Source organism: Mobula birostris, chromosome 2 (genome assembly GCF_030028105.1).
Source record: "Mobula birostris isolate sMobBir1 chromosome 2, sMobBir1.hap1, whole genome shotgun sequence".
NCBI lineage: Eukaryota > Metazoa > Chordata > Chondrichthyes > Myliobatiformes > Myliobatidae > Mobula > Mobula birostris.
Genome location: NC_092371.1, coordinates 90,532,960 through 90,554,113, shown reverse-complemented (window position 1 = coordinate 90,554,113; position 21,154 = coordinate 90,532,960).

Sequence of the window (21,154 nt, the reverse complement as noted above, 5' to 3'; positions counted from 1 at the left end):
CACAGTAGGGCAGTGTGCTCACAGTCACACAGTAGGTCTGTTTGTTCACCTTCACACAGTAGGTCAGTGTGTTCACAGTCACACAGTATTTCAGTGTGTTCACATTCACACAGTAGGTCAGTGTGATCACAGTCATGCAGTAGGTCAGTGTGTTCACAGTCACACTGCAGTTCAGTGTGTTCACTGTCACATAGACGATCAATGTGTTCACAGTCAGACGGTAGTTCAGCGTTTTCCGTGTCACACAGTAGGTCTGTGTGTTCACATTCACACAGTAGATCAGTGTTCACTGTTGCACAGTGGCTCAGTGTGTTCACCGTCACACAGTAGTTCAGTATGTTCACTGTCAGACAGTTGTTCTGTGTGTTCACAGTCACACACTAGGTCTCTGTGATTACAGGAACACAGTACGTCTGTGTGATCACCGTCACACAGCAAGTCAGTGTGTTCACCTTCACACAGTAGTTCACTGAGTTCACAGTCACACACTAGAACTGTGTGATCACAGTCACACAGAACGTCTGTGTGATCACCGTCACAAAGCAAGTCAGTGTGTTCACCCTCACGCAGTAGTTCAGTGTGTTCACAGTCACACAGTAGTTCAGTGTGTTCACAGTCACACAGTAGTTCAGTGTGTTCACTGTCACTTAGCCGATTAGTGTGTTCACAGTCACACAGTAGTTCAGTGTTTTCAGTGTCACACAGCAGTTCAGTGTGTTCGCCGTCACACCATAGGTCAGTGTGTTCACAGTCACACAGTAGGTCAGTGTGCTCACTGTCACACAGTAGTTCAATGTGTTCACAGTCACACAGTAGGTGAGTGTGATCACAGTCACACAGCAAGTCAGGGTCTTCACCTTCACACAGTAGTTCAGTGTGTTCACGGTCACACAGTAGTTCCGTTTGTTCACTGTCACACAGTAGGGCAGTGTGCTCACAGTCACACAGTAGGTCTGTTTGTTCACCTTCACACAGTAGGTCAGTGTGTTTACTGTCACACAGTAGTTCAATGTGTTGACAGTTACACAGTGTGGCAGTGTGTTCACAGTATCACAGAATTTCAGTGTGTTCACTGTCATACTGTAGGTCAGTGTGTTCACAGTCACACGGTAGGTCAGTGTGTTCACTGTCACACTGTAGGTCAGTGTGTTCACAGTCACACGGTAGGTCAGTGTGTTCACTGTCACACAGTAGGTCACTGTGTACACAGTCACTCTGTAGGTCAGTGTGTTCACATTCAAACAGTAGGTCAGTGTGCTCACTGTCACACAGCAGTTCTGTCTGTTCACTGTCACACAGCTGATCAGTGTGTTCACAGTCACACAGTACTTCAGTGTTTTCAGAGTCAAACTGTAGGTCAGTGTGTTCACAGTCACAAAGTAGGTCAGTGTGTTCACAGTCACACAGTAGGTCAGTGTGTTCACCTTCACACAGTAGTACAGTGGGTTCACAGTCACACAGTAGGTCAGTGTGATCACAGTCATACAGTGGGTCAGTGTGTTCACAGTCACTCTGCAGTTCAGTGTGTTCACTGTCACTTAGCCGATTAGTGTGTTCACAGTCACACAGTAGTTCAGTGTTTTCAGCGTCACACAGCAGTTCAGTGTGTTCGCCATCACACCATAGGTCAGTGAGTTCACAGTCACACAGTAGGTCAGTGTGCTCACTGTCACACAGTAGCTCAGTGTGTTCACAGTCACAAAGTAGGTCAGTGTGATCACAGTCACACAGCAAGTCAGGGTCTTCACCTTCACACAGTAGTTCAGTGTGTTCACGGTCACACAGTAGTTCCATTTGTTCACTGTCACACAGTAGGGCAGTGTGCTCACAGTCACACAGTAGGTCTGTTTTTTCACCTTCACACAGTAGGTCAGTGTGTGCAGAGTCACACAGTATTTCAGTGTATTCACATTCACACAGTAGGTCAGTGTGATCACAGTCATGCAGTAGGTCAGTGTGTTCACTGTCACACTGCAGTTCAGTGTGTTCACTGTCACATAGCCGATCACTGTGTTCACAGTCAGACGGTAGTTCAGTGTTTTCAGTGTCACACAGCAGTTCAGTGTGTTGGCAGTCACACAGTAGGTCAGTGTGTTCACAGTCACACAGTAGGTCAGTGTGCTCACAGCCACACAGTAGTCCAGTGTGTTCACAGTCACACATTAGGTCAGTGTGTTCACAGTCACACAGTAGGTCCATTTGTTCACCTTCACACAGTAGGTCAGTGTGTACAGAGTCACACCATAGGTCAGTCTGTTCACAGTCACACAGTAGTTCAGTGTTTTCAGATTCACACAGTAGGTCTGTGTGTTCACATTCACACAGTAGATCAGTGTTCACTGTTGCACAGTGGCTCAGTGTGTTCACCGTCACACAGTAGTTCAGTATGTTCACTGTCAGACAGTTGTTCTGTGTGTTCACAGTCACACACTAGGTCTGTGTGATTACAGTCACACAGTACGTCTGTGTGATCACCGTCACACAGCAAGTCACTGTGTTCACCCTTACACAGTAGTTCACTGAGTTCACTGTCACACAGTAGTTCAGAGTGTTCACAGTCACACAGTAGGTCAGTGTGTTCACCTTCACACAGTAGTTCAGTGTTTTCTCAGTCACACAGTAGGTCAGTGTGTTCGCAGTCATGCAGTAGGTCAGTGTGTTTACAGTCACACTGCAGTTCAGTGTGATCACCGTCACACACTATTTCTGTGCGTTCACAGTCACACACTAGAACTGTGCGATCACAGTCACACAGAACGTCTGTGTGATCACCGTCACAAAGCAAGTCACTGTGTTCACCCTCACGCAGTAGTTCAGTGTGTTCACAGTCACACAGTAGTTCAGTGTGTTCACAGTCACACAGTAGTTCAGTGTGTTCACAGTCACACAGTAGGTCAGTGTGTTAACCTTCACACAGTAGTTCAGTGGGTTCACAGTCACACGGTAGGTCAGTGTGATCACAGTCATACAGTGGGTCAGTGTGTTCACAGTCACTCTGCAGTTCCGTGTGTTCACTGTCACTTAGCCGATTAGTGTGTTCACAGTCACACAGTAGTTCAGTGTTTTCAGCGTCACACAGCAGTTCAGTGTGTTCGCCGTCACACCATAGGTCAGTGAGTTCACAGTCACACAGTAGGTCAGTGTGCTCACTGTCACACAGTAGTTCAATGTGTTCACAGTCACACAGTAGGTCAGTGTGCTCACTGTCACACAGTAGTTCAATGTGTTCACAGTCACACAGTAGGTCAGTGTGAACACAGTCACACAGCAAGTCAGGGTCTTCACCTTCACACAGTAGTTCAGTGTGTTCACGGTCACACTGTAGTTCCGTTTGTTCACTGTCACACAGTAGGTCAGTGTGCTCACAGTCACACAGTAGGTCTGTTTGTTCACCTTCACACAGTAGGTCAGTGTGTTTACTGTCACACAGTAGTTCAGTGTGTTGACAGTTACACAGTGTGGCAGTGTGTTCACAGTATCACAGAATTTCAGTGTGTTCACAGTCACACAGTAGGCCAGAGTGATCACAGTTACACAGTAGGTCTTTGTTTTCACAGTCACACAGTAGTTCAATGTGCTCACAGTCACACAATAATTCTGAGTGTTCACAGACACACCATAGTTCAGTTTGTTCACTTTCACACAGTAGGTCAGATTGTTCACAGTCACAGAGCAGGTCAGTGTGTTCACTGTCACACCATAGGTCAGTGTGTTCACAGTCACACAGCAGGTCAGTGTGTTCACAGTCACACAGCAGGTCAGTGTGTTCACAGTCACACAGTAGGTCAGTGTGTTCACAGTCACACAGTAGGTCAGTTTGTTCACCGTCACACAGCAGTTCAGTGTGTTCACAGTCACACAGAAGGCCATTGTGTTCACAGTCTCACAGTATTTCAGTGTGTTCACAGTCACACAGCCGGTCAGTGTTTTCACAGTCTCACAGTATTTAAGTGTGTTCACTGTCACACAGTAGGTCTGTGTGTTCACGGTCACACAGTAGGTCAGAGTGTTCACTGTCACACAGTAGGTCAGTGTGTTCACAGTCACACACTAGGTCTGTGTGATCACAGTCACACACTAGGTCTGTGTGATCACCGTCACACAGCAAGTCAGTGTATTCACCCTCACACAGAAGTTCACTGAGTTCACTGTCACACAGTAGGTCAGAGTGTTCACAGTCACACAGTAGGTCAGTGTGTTCACCTTCACACAGTAGTTCAGTGTTTTCACAGTCACACAGTAGGTCAGTGTGTTCACAGTCATGCAGTAGGTCAGTGTGTTCACAGTCACACTGCAGATCAGTGTGTTCACCGTCACACACTAGTTCTGTGCGTTCACAGTCACACACTAGAACTGTGTAATCACAGTCACACGGAACGTCTGTGTGATCACTGTCACAAAGCAAGTCAGTGTGTTCACCCTCACGCAGTAGTTCAGTGTGTTCACAGTCACACAGTATGTCAGTGTGTTAACCTTCACACAGTAGCTCAGTGGGTTCAGTCACACAGTAGGTCAGTGTGATCACAGTCATCAGTGGGTCAGTGTGTTCACAGTCACTCTGCAGTTCAGTGTGTTCACTGTCACTTAGCCGATTAGTGTGTTCACAGTCACACAGTAGTTCAGTGTTTTCAGCGTCACACAGCAGTTCAGTGTGTTCGCCGTCACACCATAGGTCAGTGAGTTCACAGTCACACAGTAGGTCAGTGTGCTCACTGTCACACAGTAGTTCAGTGTGTTCACAGTCACACAGTAGGTCAGTGTGATCACAGATCAGTGTGTTCACGGTCACACAGTAGTTCCGTTTGTTCACTGTCACACAGTAGGGCAGTGTGCTCACAGTCACACAGTAGGTCTGTTTGTTCACCTTCACACAGTAGGTCAGTGTGTTCACAGTCACACAGTATTTCAGCGTGTTCACATTCACACAGTAGGTCAGTGTGATCACAGTCATGCAGTAGGTCAGTGTGTTCACAGTCACACTGCAGTTCAGTGTGTTCACTGTCACATAGCCGATCAATGTGTTCACAGTCAGACGGTAGTTCAGTGTTTTCAGTGTCACACAGCAGTTCAGTGTGTTCGCAGTCACACAGTAGTTCAGTGTTTTCAGATTCACACAGTAGGTCTGTGTGTTCACATTCACACAGTAGATCAGTGTTCACTGTTGCACAGTGGCTCAGTGTGTTCACAGTCACACAGTAGTTCAGTATGTTCACTGTCAGACAGTTGTTCTGTGTGTTCACAGTCACACACTAGGTCTGTGTGATTACAGTCACACAGTACGTATGTGTGATCACCGTCACACAGCAAGTCAGTGTGTTCACCTTCACACAGTAGTTCACTGAGTTCACTGTCACACAGTAGATCAGAGTGTTCACTGTCACACAGTAGTTCAGTGTGTTCACAGTCATGCAGTAGGTCAGTGTGTTCACAGTCACACTGCTGTTCAGTGTGATCACCGTCACACACTAGTTCTGTGCGTTCACAGTCACACACTAGAACTGTGTGATCACAGTCACACAGAACGTCTGTGTGATCACCGTCACAAAGCAAGTCAGTGTGTTCACCCTCACGCAGTAGTTCAGTGTGTTCACTGTCACACAGTAGTTCAGTGTGTTCACTGTCACACAGTAGTTCAGTGTTTTTAGCGTCACACAGCAGTTCAGTGTGTTCGCCGTCACACCATAGGTCAGTGTGTTCACAGTCACACAGTAGGTCAGTGTGCTCACTGTCACACAGTAGTTCAATGTGTTCACAGTCACACAGTAGGTCAGTGTGATCACAGTCACACAGCAAGTCAGGGTCTTCACCTTCACACAGTCGTTCAGTGTGTTCACGGTCACACAGTAGTTCCATTTGTTCACTGTCACACAGTAGGGCAGTGTGCTCACAGTCACACAGTAGGTCTGTTTGTTCACCTTCACACAGTAGGTCAGTGTGTTCACAGTCACACAGTATTTCAGTGTGTTCACATTCACACAGTAGGTCAGTGTGCTCACTGTCACACAGCAGGTCAGTGTGTTTACTGTCACACAGTAGTTCAGTGTGTTGACAGTTACACAGTGTGGCAGTGTGTTCACAGTATCACAGAATTTCAGTGTGTTCACTGTCACACTGTAGGTCAGTGTGTTCACAGTCACATGGTAGGTCAGTGTGTTCACTGTCACACAGTAGGTCACTGTGTACACAGTCACTCTGTAGGTCAGTGTGTTCACATTCAAACAGTAGGTCAGTGTGCTCACTGTCACACAGCAGTTCTGTCTGTTCACTGTCACACAGCTGATCAGTGTGTTCACAGTCACACAGTAGTTCAGTGTTTTCAGAGTCAAACTGTAGGTCAGTGTGTTCACAGTCACAAAGTAGGTCAGTGTGTTCACAGTCACACAGTAGGTCAGTGTGTTCACCTTCACACAGTAGTGCAATGTGTTAACAGTCACACAGTAGATCAGTGTGTTAACCATTACACAGTAGGTCAGTGTGATCACAGTCATACAGTGGGTCAGTGTGTTCACAGTCACTCTGCAGTTCAGTGTGTTCACAGTCACACAGTAGTTCAGTGTTTTCAGCGTTACACAGCAGTTCAGTGTGTTCGCAGTCACAGAATAGGTCAGTGTGTTCACAGTCACACAGTAGGTCAGTGTGTTCACCGTCACACAGTAGGACACTGTGTTCACAGTCACACAGTAAGTAAGTGTGATCACAGTCACACAGTAGGTCAGTGTTTTCACAGTTACATAGTAGTTCAGTGTACTGACAGTCACACAGTACGTCAGTGTGTTCACAGTCACACAGCAGGTCAGTGTGTTGGCCGTCACACCATAGGTCAGTGTGTTCACCTTCACACAGTAGGTCAGTGTGTTGACAGTCACAGTAGTTCAGTTTGTTCACCGTCACACAGTAGGTCATTGTGTTCACAGTCACACAGCCGGTCAGTGTGTTCACAGACACACAGTAGTTCAGTGTTTTCACTGTCACACAGGTGATCAGTGTGTTGACGGTCACACAGTAGGTCAGACTGTTCACTTTCACACAGAAGGTCAGTGTGTTGATCGTCACACAGTAGTTCAGTGTGTTCACAGTCAGACAGTAGTTCTGTGCGTTCACAGTCACACACTAGAACTCTGTGATCACAGTCACACAGAACGTCTGTGTGATCACCGTCACACAGCAAGTCAGTGTGTTCACCCTCACGCAGTAGTTCAGTGTGTTCACTGTCACACAGTAGTTCAGTGTGTTCACAGTCACACAGTAGGTCAGTGTGATCAGAGACATACAGTGGGTCAGTGCGTTCACAGTCACTCTGCAGTTCAGTGTATTCACAGTCACACAGTAGTTAAGTGTTTTCAGCGTCACACAGCAGTTCAGTGTGTTCGCAGTCACAGAATAGGTCAGTGTGTTCACAGTCACACAGTAGGTCACTGTGTTCACCGTCACACAGTAGGACACTGTGTTCACAGTGACACAGTAAGTAAGTGTGTTCACAGTCACACAGCAGGACAGTGTGTTGGCCGTCACACCATATGTCAGTGTGTTCACAGTCACACAGTAGGTCAGTGTGTTCACTGTCACACAGTAGGGCAGTGTGCTCACAGTCACACAGTAGGTCCATTTGTTCACCTTCACACAGTAGGTCAGTGTGTACACAGTCACACCATAGGTCTTCTGATCACCGTCACACAGTAGGTCAGAGTGTTCAGTGTCACACAGTAGGTCAGTGTATTCACCGTCACTCAGTAGTTCAGTGTGTTCACTGTCACACAGTAGTTCAGTGTTTTCAGAGCCACTGTGTAGGTCTGTGTGTTCATATTCACTCAGTAGGTCAGTGTGCTCACTGTCACACAGCAGGTCAGTGTGTTTACTGTCACACAGTAGTTCAGTGTTTTCAGAGTCACACAGTAGGTCAGTGTGTTTACTGTCACTCAGCCAATCAGTGTGCTCACAGTCACACAGTAGTTCAGTGTTTTCAGAGTCACACAGTAGGTCATTGTGTTCACAGTCACACAGTAGGTCAGTGTGATCACCGTCACACAGTAGGTCAGTGTGTTCACAGTCACACAGTAGATCAGTGTTCTCTGTTGCACAGTAGTTCAGTGTGATCACAGTCACACAGTAGGTCAGCGTGTTGACAGTCACACAATAGTTCAGTGTGCTCACAGTCAAACAGTAGGTCAGTGTGTTCACCTTCACACAGTAGTTCAGTGTGTTGAGAGACACACAGTATGGCAGTGTGTTCACAGTCTCACAGTATTTCAGAGTGTTCACATTCACACAGTAGGTCAGTGTGCTCACTGTCACACAGCAGGTCAGTGTGTTTACTGTCACACAGTAGTTCAGTGTTTTCAGAGTCACACAGTAGGTCAGTGTGTTCACAGCCACACAGTAGGTCAGTGTGTTTACTGTCACTCAGCCGATCAGTGTGTTCACAGTCACACAGTAGTTCAGTGTTTTCAGAGTCACACAGTAGATCAATGTGTTCACAGTCACACAGTAGTTCAGAGTGTTCCCTTTCACACAGTAGTTCAGTGTGTTGACAGTCACACAGTAGGGAAGTGTGATCACAGTCTCACAGTATTTCAGTGTGTTAACTGCCACACAGAAGGTCAGTCTGTTCACTGTCACACAATAGATCAGTGTGTTCACCGTCACACAGTAAGTCAGTGTGTTCACAGTAGGCCAGTGTGATCACAGTCACAGAGTAGGTCAGTGTTTTCACAGTCACACAGTAGTTCAGTTTGCTCACAGTTGCACTGTAATTCTGTGTGTTCACAGTCACACCATAGTTCGGTGTGTTCACTGTCACACAGTCGGTCAGTGTGTTCACAGTCACACAGCAGGTCAGTGTGTTCACTGTCACACAGTAGGTCAGTGTACTCACAGTCACATAGTAGATCAGTGTGTTCACAGTCACACAGTAGGTTTTGTGTGTTCACAGTCACATAGTAGGTCCGTCTGTTCACTGTCACACAGTAGGTACGTTTGTTCACCTTCACACAGTAGGTCAGTGCGTTCACAGTCACGCAGTAGGTCAGTGTGTTCACAGTCACACAGTAGGTTTTGTGTGTTCACAGTCACACAGTATGTCCGTCTGTTCACTGTCACACAGTAGATCACTGTCACAATCTACGTCAGTGTCTTCACATTTACACAGTAGGTCAGTGTGTTCACTGTCACACAGCCGTTCTGTGTGTTCACTGTCACACAGCTGATCAGTGTGTTCACCGTCACACAGTAGGTTAGTGTGTTCACTGTCACACAGCTGTTCTGTGTGTTCACTGTCACACAGCTGATCAGTGTGTTCACAGTCACACAGTAGGTCTTTGTGCTCACCATCACACAGTAGTTCAGTGTGTTCACCTTCATACAGTAGGTCAGTGTGGTCACAGTCACACAGTAGGTCAGTGTGATCACAGTCACACAGTAGGTCTGTGTGTTCACTGTCACACAGTAGGTCAGTGTGTTCACAGTCACACAGCCGGTCAGTGTTTTCACAGTCTCACAGTATTTCAGTGTGTTCACAGTCACACAGCCGGTCAGTGTTTTCACAGTCTCACAGTATTTCAGTGTGTTCACTGTCACACAGTAGGTCTGTGTGTTCACAGTCACACAGTAGTTCAGAATGTTCACTGTCACACAGTAATTCTGAGTGTTCACAGACACACCATAGGTCTGTTTGTTCACTTTCACACAGTAGCTCAGTATGTTCACAGTCACACAGGAGGTCAGAGTGTTCACAGTCACACAGCAGGTCAGTGTGTTCACTGGCACACAGTCGGTCAGTGTTCTCACAGTCACACAGTAGGTCCGTTTGTTCACCTTCACACAGTAGGTCAGTGTGTTCACAGTCACGCAGTAGCTCAGTGTGTTCACAGTCACACAGTAGGTTTTGTGTGTTCACAGTCACACAGTAGGTCACTGTATTCACAGTCACACAGCAGGTCAGTGTGTTCTTAGTCACACAGTAGGTCAGTGTGTTCACAGTCACACAGTAGGTCAGTGTGTTCACAGTCACACAGTAGGTCAGTGTGTTCACAGTCACACAGCAGGTCAGTGTATTCACAGTCACACAGCAGGTCAGTGTGTTCTTAGTCACACAGCAGGTCAGTGTGTTCACAGTCATACAGTAGGTCAGTTTGTTCACCGTCACACAGCAGTTCAGTGTGTTCACAGTCACACAGTAGGTCATTGTGTTCACAGTCACACAGCCGGTCAATGTTTTCACAGTCTCACAGTATTTCAGTGTGTTCACTGTCACACAGTAGGTCTGTGTGTTCACGGTCACACAGTACGTCAGAGTATTCACTGTCACACAGCAAGTCAGTGTTTACACCCTCACACAGTAGTTCACTGAGTTCACTGTCACACAGTAGTTCAGAGTGTTCACAGTCACACATAGGTCTGTGTGTTCACCTTCACACAGTAGTTCAGTGTTTTCACAGTCACACAGTAGGTCTGTGTGATCGCAGTAATGCAGCAGGTCAGTGTGTTCACAGTCACACAGTAGGTTTTGTGAGTTCACAGTGACACAGTAGGTCCGTCTGTTCACTGTCACACAGTAGATCACTGTCACAATCCACGTCAGTGTCTTCACATTCACACAGTAGTTCAGTGTGTTAACTGTCACACAGCCGTTCTGTGTGTTCACTGTCACACAGCTGATCAGTGCGTTCACCGTCACACAGTAGGGCAGTGTGTTAACAGTCACACAGTAGTTCAGAGTGTTCACCTTCACACAGTAGGTCAGTGTGGTCACAGTCACACAGTAGGTCATTGTTATCACAGTCACACAGTAGGTCTGTGTGTTCACTGTCTGACAATAGATCAGTGTGTTCACTGTCAACAGTAAGTCAGTGTGTTCACAGTCACACAGTAGGCCAGAGTGATCACAGTTACACAGTAGGTCTGTGTTTTCACAGTCACACAGTAGTTCAATGTGCTCACAGTCACACAATAATTCTGAGTGTTCACAGACACACCATAGTTCAGTTTGTTCACTTTCACACAGTAGGTCAGATTGTTCACAGTCACAGAGCAGATCAGTGTGTTCACTGTCACACCATAGGTCAGTGTGTTCACAGTCACACAGCAGGTCAGTGTGTTCACAGTCACACAGCAGGTCAGTGTGTTCACAGTCACACAGTAGGTCAGTGTGTTCACAGTCACACAGTAGGTCAGTTTGTTCACCGTCACACAGCAGTTCAGTGTGTTCACAGTCACACAGAAGGCCATTGTGTTCACAGTCTCACAGTATTTCAGTGTGTTCACAGTCACACAGCCGGTCAGTGTTTTCACAGTCTCACAGTATTTAAGTGTGTTCACTGTCACACAGTAGGTCTGTGTGTTCACGGTCACACAGTAGGTCAGAGTGTTCACTGTCACACAGTAGGTCAGTGTGTTCACAGTCACACACTAGGTCTGTGTGATCACAGTCACACAGTATGTCTGTGTGATCACCGTCACACAGCAAGTCAGTGTATTCACCCTCACACAGTAGTTCACTGAGTTCACTGTCACACAGTAGGTCAGAGTGTTCACAGTCACACAGTAGGTCAGTGTGTTCACCTTCACACAGTAGTTCAGTGTTTTCACAGTCACACAGTAGGTCAGTGTGTTCACAGTCATGCAGTAGGTCAGTGTGTTCACTGTCACACAGCTGTTCTGTGTGTTCACTGTCACACAGCTGATCAGTGTGTTCACAGTCACACAGTAGGTCTTTGTGCTCACCATCACACAGTAGTTCAGTGTGTTCACCTTCATACAGTAGGTCAGTGTGGTCACAGTCACACAGTAGGTCAGTGTGATCACAGTCACACAGTAGGTCTGTGTGTTCACGGTCACACAGTACGTCAGAGTATTCACTGTCACACAGCAAGTCAGTGTTTACACCCTCACACAGTAGTTCACTGAGTTCACTGTCACACAGTAGTTCAGAGTGTTCACAGTCACACATAGGTCTGTGTGTTCACCTTCACACAGTAGTTCAGTGTTTTCACAGTCACACAGTAGGTCTGTGTGATCGCAGTAATGCAGCAGGTCAGTGTGTTCACAGTCACACAGTAGGTTTTGTGAGTTCACAGTGACACAGTAGGTCCGTCTGTTCACTGTCACACAGTAGATCACTGTCACAATCCACGTCAGTGTCTTCACATTCACACAGTAGTTCAGTGTGTTAACTGTCACACAGCCGTTCTGTGTGTTCACTGTCACACAGCTGATCAGTGCGTTCACCGTCACACAGTAGGGCAGTGTGTTAACAGTCACACAGTAGTTCAGAGTGTTCACCTTCACACAGTAGGTCAGTGTGGTCACAGTCACACAGTAGGTCATTGTTATCACAGTCACACAGTAGGTCTGTGTGTTCACTGTCACACAGTAGGTCTGTGTTTTCACAGTCACACAGTAGTTCAATGTGCTCACAGTCACACAATAATTCTGAGTGTTCACAGACACACCATAGTTCAGTTTGTTCACTTTCACACAGTAGGTCAGATTGTTCACAGTCACACAGCAGTTCAGTGTGTTCACTGTCACACAGTAGGTCTGTGTGTTCACGGTCACACAGTAGGTCAGAGTGTTCACTGTCACACAGTAGGTCAGTGTGTTCACCGTCACACAGTAGTTCAGTGTGTTCACAGTCACACACTAGGTCTGTGTGATCACAGTCACACAGTATGTCTGTGAGATCACTGTCACACAGCAAGTCAGTGTATTCACCCTCACACAGTAGTTCACTGAGTTCACTGTCACACAGTAGTTCAGAGTGTTCACAGTCACACAGTAGGTCAGTGTGTTAACCTTCACACAGTAGTTCAGTGGGTTCAGTCACACAGTAGGTCAGTGTGATCACAATCATACAGTGGGTCAGTGTGTTCACAGTCACTCTGCAGTTCAGTGTGTTCACTGTCACTTAGCCGATTACTGTGTTCACAGTCACACAGTAGTTCAGTGTTTTCAGCGTCACACAGCAGTTCAGTGTGTTCGCCGTCACACCATAGGTCAGTGAGTTCACAGTCACACAGTAGGTCAGTGTGCTCACTGTCACACAGTAGTTCAGTCTGTTCACAGTCACACAGTAGGTCAGTGTGATCACAGTCACACAGCAAGTCAGGGTCTTCACCTTCACACAGTAGTTCAGTGTGTTCACCGTCACACAGTAGTTCCGTTTGTTCACTGTCACACAGTAGGGCAGTGTGCTCACAGTCACACAGTAGGTCTGTTTGTTCACCTTCACACAGTAGGTCAGTGTGTTCACAGTCACACAGTATTTCAGTGTGTTCACATTCACACAGTAGGTCAGTGTGATCACAGTCATGCAGTAGGTCAGTGTGTTCACAGTCACATTGCAGTTCAGTGTGTTCACTGTCACATAGACGATCAATGTGTTCACAGTCAGACGGTAGTTCAGTGTTTTCAGTGTCACACAGCAGTTCAGTGTGTTCGCAGTCACACAGTAGTTCAGTATGTTCACTGTCACACTGTGGGTCTGTGTGTTCACAGTCACACACTAGGTCTGTGTGATTACAGTCACACAGTACGTCTGTGTGATCACCGTCACACAGCAAGTCAGTGTGTTCACCCTCACACAGTAGGTCACTGAGTTCACTGTCACACAGTAGTTCAGAGTGTTCACAGTCACACAGTAGGTCTGTGTGTTCACCTTCACACAGTAGTTCAGTGTTTTGTCAGTCACACAGTAGGTCAGTGTGTTCACAGTCACACTTCGGTTCAGTGTGATCACCGTCACACACTAGTTCTGTGCGTTCACAGTCACACACTAGAACTGTATGATCACAGTCACACAGAACATCTGTGTGATCACCGTCACAAAGCAAGTCAGTGTGTTCACCCTCACGCAGTAGTTCAGTGTGTTCACTGTCACACAGTAGTTCAGTGTGTTCACAGTCACACAGTAGGTCAGTGTGTTAACCTTCACACAGTAGTTCAGTGGGTTCACAGTCACACAGTAGGTCAGTGTGTTCACTGTCACACAGCCGTTCTGTGTGTTCACTGTCACACAGCTGATCAGTGTGTTCACAGTCACACAGTAGTTCAGTGTGTTCACCTTCACACAGTAGGTCAGTGTGGTCACAGTCACACAGTAGGTCAGTGTGATCACAGTCACACAGTAGGTCTGTGTGTTCACTGTCACACAGTAGGTCAGTGTGTTCACAGTCACACAGCCGGTCAGTGTTTTCACAGTCTCACAGTATTTCAGTGTGTTCACTGTCACACAGTTGGTCTGTGTGTTCACAGTCACATAGTAGGTCAGAATGTTCACTGTCACACAGTAATTCTGAGTGTTCAAAGACACACGATAGTTCTGTTTCTTCACTTTCACACAGTAGGTCAGTAAGTTCACAGTCACACAGCTGGTCAGTGTGTTCACAGTCATACAGGAGGTCAGAGTGTTCACAGTCACACAGCAGGTCAGTGTGTTCACTGGCACACAGTAGGTCAGTGTTCTCACAGTCACACAGTAGGTCCGTTTGTTCACCTTCACACAGTAGGTCAGTGTGTTCACAGTCACGCAGTAGGTCAGTGTATTCACAGTCACGCAGTAGGTTTTGTGTGTTCACAGTCACACAGTAGGTCACTGTATTCACAGTCACACAGTAGGTCAGTGTGTTCACAGTCACACAGTAGGTCAGTGTGTTCACAGTCACACAGCAGGTCAGTGTGATCACGGTCACACAGCAGGTCAGTATGTTCTTATTCACACAGTAGGTCTGTGTTTTCACTGTCACACAGTAGGTCAGTGTGTTCACGGTCACACAGTAGGTCAGTGTGTTCACTGTCTGACAATAGATCAGTGTGTTCACCGTCAACAGTAAGTCAATGTGTTCACAGTCACACAGTAGGCCAGAGTGATCACAGTTACACAGTAGGTCTGTGTTTTCACAGTCACACAGTAGTTCAATGTGCTCACAGTCACACAATAATTCTGAGTGTTCACAGACACACCATAGTTCAGTTTGTTCACTTTCACACAGTAGGTCAGTGTGTTCACTGTCACATCATAGGTCAGTGTGTTCACAGTCACACAGCATGTCAGTGTGTTCACAGTCACACAGCAGGTCAGTGTGTTCACAGTCACACAGTAGGTCAGTGTGTTCACAGTCACACAGTAGGTCAGTTTGTTCACCGTCACACAGCAGTTCAGTGTGTTCACAGTTACACAGTAGGTCATTGTGTTCAGAGTCACACAGCCAGTCAGTGTTTTCGCAGTCTCACAGTATTTAAGTTTGTTCACTGTCACACAGTAGGTCTGTGTCTTCACGGTCACACAGTAGGTCAGAGTGTTCACTGTCACACAGTAGGTCAGTGTGTTCACCGTCACACAGTAGTTCAGTGTGTTCACAGTCACACACTAGGTCTGTGTGATCACAGTCACACAGTATGTCTGTGTGATCACCGTCACACAGCAAGTCAGTGTGTTCACCCTCACACAGTAGTTCACTGAGTTCACTGTCGCACAGTAGTTCAGAGTGTTCACAGTCACACAGTAGGTCAGTGTGTTCACCTTCACACAGTAGTTCAGTGTTTTCACAGTCACACAGTAGGTCAGTATGTTCACAGTCATGCAGTAGGTCAGTGTGTTCACAGTCACACTGCAGTTCAGTGTGCTCACCGTCACACACTAGTTCTGTGCGTTCACAGTCACACACTAGAACTGTGTGATCACAGTCACACGGAACGTCTGTGTGATCACCGTCACAAAGCAAGTCAGTGTGTTCACCCTCACGCAGTAGTTCAGTGTGTTCACAGTCACACAGTAGGTCAGTGTGTTAACCTTCACACAGTAGTTCAGTGCGTTCAGTCACACAGTAGGTCAGTGTGATCACAGTCATACAGTGGGTCAGTGTGTTCACAGTCACTCTGCAGTTCAGTGTGTTCACTGTCACTTAGCCGATTAGTGTGTTCACAGTCACACAGTAGGTCAGTGTGTTCACAGTCACACTGCAGTTCAGTGTGTTCACTGTCACATAGCCGATCAATGTGTTCACAGTCAGACGGTAGTTCAGTGCTTTCAGTGTCACACAGCAGTTCAGTGTGTTCACAGTCACACAGTAGGTCAGTGTGCTCACAGTCACACAGTAGGTCAGTGTGTACAGAGTCACACCATAGGTCAATGTGTTCACCGTCACACAGTAGTTCAGTCTGTTCACAGTCACACAGTAGTTCAGTGTTTTCAGATTCACACAGTAGGTCTGTGTGTTCACATTCACACAGTAGATCAGTGTTCACTGTTGCACAGTGGCTCAGTGTGTTCACCGTCACACAGTAGTTCAGTATGTTCACTGTCAGACAGTTGTTCTGTGTGTTCACAGTCACACACTAGGTCTGTGTGATTACAGTCACACAGTACGTCCGTGTGATCACCGTCACACAGCAAGTCACTGTGTTCACCCTCACACAGTAGTTCACTGAGTTCACTGTCACACAGTAGTTCAGACTGTTCACAGTCACACAGTAGGTCAGTGTGTTCACCTTCACACAGTAGTTCAGTGTTTTCTCAGTCACACAGTAGGTCTGTGTGTTCACAGTCATGCAGTAGGTCAGTGTGTTCACAGTCACACTGCAGTTCAGTGTGATCACCGTCACACACTAGTTCTGTGCGTTCACAGTCACACACTAGAACTCTATGATCACAGTCACACAGAACGTCTGTGTGATCACCGTCACAAAGCAAGTCAGTGTGTTCACCCTCACGCAGTAGTTCAGTGGGTTCACAGTCACACAGTATGTCAGTGTGATCACAGTCATACAGTGGGTCAGTGTGTTCACAGTCACTCTGCAGTTCAGTGTGTTCACTGTCACTTAGCCGATTAGTGTGTTCACAGTCACACAGTAGTTCAGTGTTTTCAGCGTCACACAGCAGTTCAGTGTGTTCGCCGTCACACCATAGGTCAGTGAGTTCACAGTCACACAGTAGGTCAGTGTGCTCACTGTCACACAGTAGTTCAATGTGTTCACAGTCACACAGTAGGTCAGTGTGATCACAGTCACACAGCAAGTCAGGGTCTTCACCTTCACACAGTAGTTCAGTGTGTTCACGGTCACACAGTAGTTCCGTTTGTTCACTGTCACACAGTAGGGCAGTGTGCTCACAGTCACACAGTAGGTCTGTTTGTTCACCTTCACACAGTAGGTCAGTGTGTTCACAGTCACACAGTATTTCAGTGTGTTCACATTCACACAGTAGGTCAGTATGCTCACAGTCACACAGTAGGTCAGTGTGTTTACTGTCACACAGTAGTTCAGTGTGTTGACAGTTACACAGTGTGGCAGTGTTTTCACAGTATCACAGAATTTCAGTGTGTTCACTGTCACACTGTAGGTCAGTGTGTTCACAGTCACACGGTAGGTCAGTGTGTTCACTGTCACACAGTAGGTCACTGTGTACACAGTCACTCTGTAGGTCAGTGTGTTCACATTCAAACAGTAGGTCAGTGTGCTCACTGTCACACAGCAATTCTGTCTGTTCACTGTCACACAGCTGATCAGTGTGTTCACAGTCACACAGTAGTTCAGTGTTTTCAGAGTCAAACTGTAGGTCAGTGTGTTCACCTTCACACAGTAGTGCAATGTGTTAACAGTCACACAGTAGGTCAGTGTGTTAACCATCACACAGTAGGTCAGTGTGATCACAGACATACAGTCGGTCAGTGTGTTCACAGTCACTCTGCAGTTCAGTGTGTTCACAGTCACACAGTAGTTCAGTGTTTTCAGCATCACACAGCAGTTCAGTGTGTTCGCAGTCACAGAATAGGTCAGTGTGTTCACAGTCACACAGTAGGTCAGTGTGTTCACCGTCACACAGTAGGACACTGTGTTCACAGTTACACAGTAAGTAAGTGTGATCACAGTCACACAGCAGGTCAGTGTTTTCACAGTTACATAGTAGTTCAGTGTACTGACAGTCACACAGTACGTCAGTGTGTTCACAGTCACACAGCAGGTCAGTGTGTTGGCCGTCACACCATAGGTCAGTGTGTTCACTGTCACACAGTAGGGCAGTGTGCTCACAGTCACACAGTAGGTCCGTTTGTTCACCTTCACAGAGTAGGTCTGTGTGTACATAGTCACACCATAGGTTTTCTGATCACCGTCACACAGTAGGTCTTCTGATCACCGTCGCACAGTGTATTCACCGTCACTCAGTAGTTCAGTGTGTTCACTGTCACACATTAGGTCAGTGTGTTCACAGTCACACAGTAGTTCAGAGTGTTCATCTTCACACTGTAGTCCAGTGTGTTGACAGTCACACAGTAGGGCAGTGTGTTCACAGTCTCACAGTATTTCAGTGTGTTAACTGTCACACAGTAGGTTAGTGTGTTCACTGTCACACAATAGATCAGTGTGTTCATAGTCACACAATAGTTCAGCGTTTTCAGATTCACACAGTAGGTCAGTGTGTTCACAGTCACACAGTAGATCAGTGTTCTCTGTCGCACAGTAATTCAGTGTGATCACAGTCACACAGTAGGTCAGTGTGTTCACAGTCATGCAGTAGGTCAGTGTGTTCACAGTCACACTGCAGTTCAGTGTGTTCACCGTCACACACTAGTTCTGTGCGTTCACAGTCACACACTAGAACTGTGTGATCACAGTCACACGGAACGTCTGTGTGATCACCGTCACAAAGCAAGTCAGTGTGTTCACCCTCACGCAGTAGTTCAGTGTGTTCACAGTCACACAGTAGGTCAGTGTGTTAACCTTCACACAGTAGTTCAGTGGGTTCAGTCACACAGTAGGTCAGTGTGATCACAGTCATACAGTGGGTCAGTGTGTTCACTGTTACTTAGCCGATTACTGTGTTCACAGTCACACAGTAGTTCAGTGTTTTCAGCGTCACACAGCAGTTCAGTGTGTTCGCCGTCACACCATAGGTCAGTGAGTTCACAGTCACACAGTAGGTCAGTGTGCTCACTGTCACACAGTAGTTCAATGTGTTCACAGTCACACAGTAGGTCAGTGTGATCACAGTCACACAGCAAGTCAGGGTCTTCACCTTCACACAGTAGTTCAGTGTGTTCACGGTCACACAGTAGTTCCGTTTGTTCACTGTCACACAGTAGGGCAGTGTGCTCACAGTCACACAGTAGGTCTGTTTGTTCACCTTCACACAGTAGGTCAGTGTGTTCACAGTCACACAGTATTTCAGTGTGTTCACATTCACACAGTAGGTCAGTGTGATCACAGTCATGCAGTAGGTCAGTGTGTTCACAGTCACACTGCAGTTCAGTGTGTTCACTGTCACATAGACGATCAATGTGTTCACAGTCAGACGGTAGTTCAGCGTTTTCCGTGTCACACAGTAGGTCTGTGTGTTCACATTCACACAGTAGATCAGTGTTCACTGTTGCACAGTGGCTCAGTGTGTTCACCGTCACACAGTAGTTCAGTATGTTCACTGTCAGACAGTTGTTCTGTGTGTTCACAGTCACACACTAGGTCTCTGTGATTACAGGAACACAGTACGTCTGTGTGATCACCGTCACACAGCAAGTCAGTGTGTTCACCTTCACACAGTAGTTCACTGAGTTCACTGTCACACAGTAGATCAGAGTGTTCACAGTCACACAGTAGGTCAGTGTGTTCACCTTCACACAGTAGTTCAGTGTTTTCTCAGTCACACAGTAGGTCAGTGTGTTCACAGTCATGCAGTAGGTCAGTGTGTTCACAGTCACACTGCAGTTCAGTGTGTTCACCGTCACACACTAGTTCTGTGCGTTCACAGTCACACACTAGAACTGTGTGATCACAGTCACACAGAACGTCTGTGTGATCACCGTCACAAAGCAAGTCAGTGTGTTCACCCTCACGCAGTAGTTCAGTGTGTTCACAGTCACACAGTAGTTCAGTGTGTTCACAGTCACACAGTAGTTCAGTGTGTTCACTGTCACTTAGCCGATTAGTGTGTTCACAGTCACACAGTAGTTCAGTGTTTTCAGTGTCACACAGCAGTTCAGTGTGTTCGCCGTCACACCATAGGTCAGTGTGTTCACAGTCACACAGTAGGTCAGTGTGCTCACTGTCACACAGTAGTTCAATGTGTTCACAGTCACACAGTAGGTGAGTGTGATCACAGTCACACAGCAAGTCAGGGTCTTCACCTTCACACAGTAGTTCAGTGTGTTCACGGTCACACAGTAGTTCCGTTTGTTCACTGTCACACAGTAGGGCAGTGTGCTCACAGTCACACAGTAGGTCTGTTTGTTCACCTTCACACAGTAGGTCAGTGTGTTTACTGTCACACAGTAGTTCAATGTGTTGACAGTTACACAGTGTGGCAGTGTGTTCACAGTATCACAGAATTTCAGTGTGTTCACTGTCATACTGTAGGTCAGTGTGTTCACAGTCACACGGTAGGTCAGTGTGTTCACTGTCACACTGTAGGTCAGTGTGTTCACAGTCACACGGTAGGTCAGTGTGTTCACTGTCACACAGTAGGTCACTGTGTACACAGTCACTCTGTAGGTCAGTGTGTTCACATTCAAACAGTAGGTCAGTGTGCTCACTGTCACACAGCAGTTCTGTCTGTTCACTGTCACACAGCTGATCAGTGTGTTCACAGTCACACAGTACTTCAGTGTTTTCAGAGTCAAACTGTAGGTCAGTGTGTTCACAGTCACAAAGTAGGTCAGTGTGTTCACAGTCACACAGTAGGTCAGTGTGTTCACCTTCACACAGTAGTACAGTGGGTTCACAGTCACACAGTAGGTCAGTGTGATCACAGTCATACAGTGGGTCAGTGTGTTCACAGTCACTCTGCAGTTCAGTGTGTTCACTGTCACTTAGCCGATTAGTGTGTTCACAGTCACACAGTAGTTCAGTGTTTTCAGCGTCACACAGCAGTTCAGTGTGTTCGCCATCACACCATAGGTCAGTGAGTTCACAGTCACACAGTAGGTCAGTGTGCTCACTGTCACACAGTAGCTCAGTGTGTTCACAGTCACAAAGTAGGTCAGTGTGATCACAGTCACACAGCAAGTCAGGGTCTTCACCTTCACACAGTAGTTCAGTGTGTTCACGGTCACACAGTAGTTCCAATTGTTCACTGTCACACAGTAGGGCAGTGTGCTCACAGTCACACAGTAGGTCTGTTTTTTCACCTTCACACAGTAGGTCAGTGTGTGCAGAGTCACACAGTATTTCA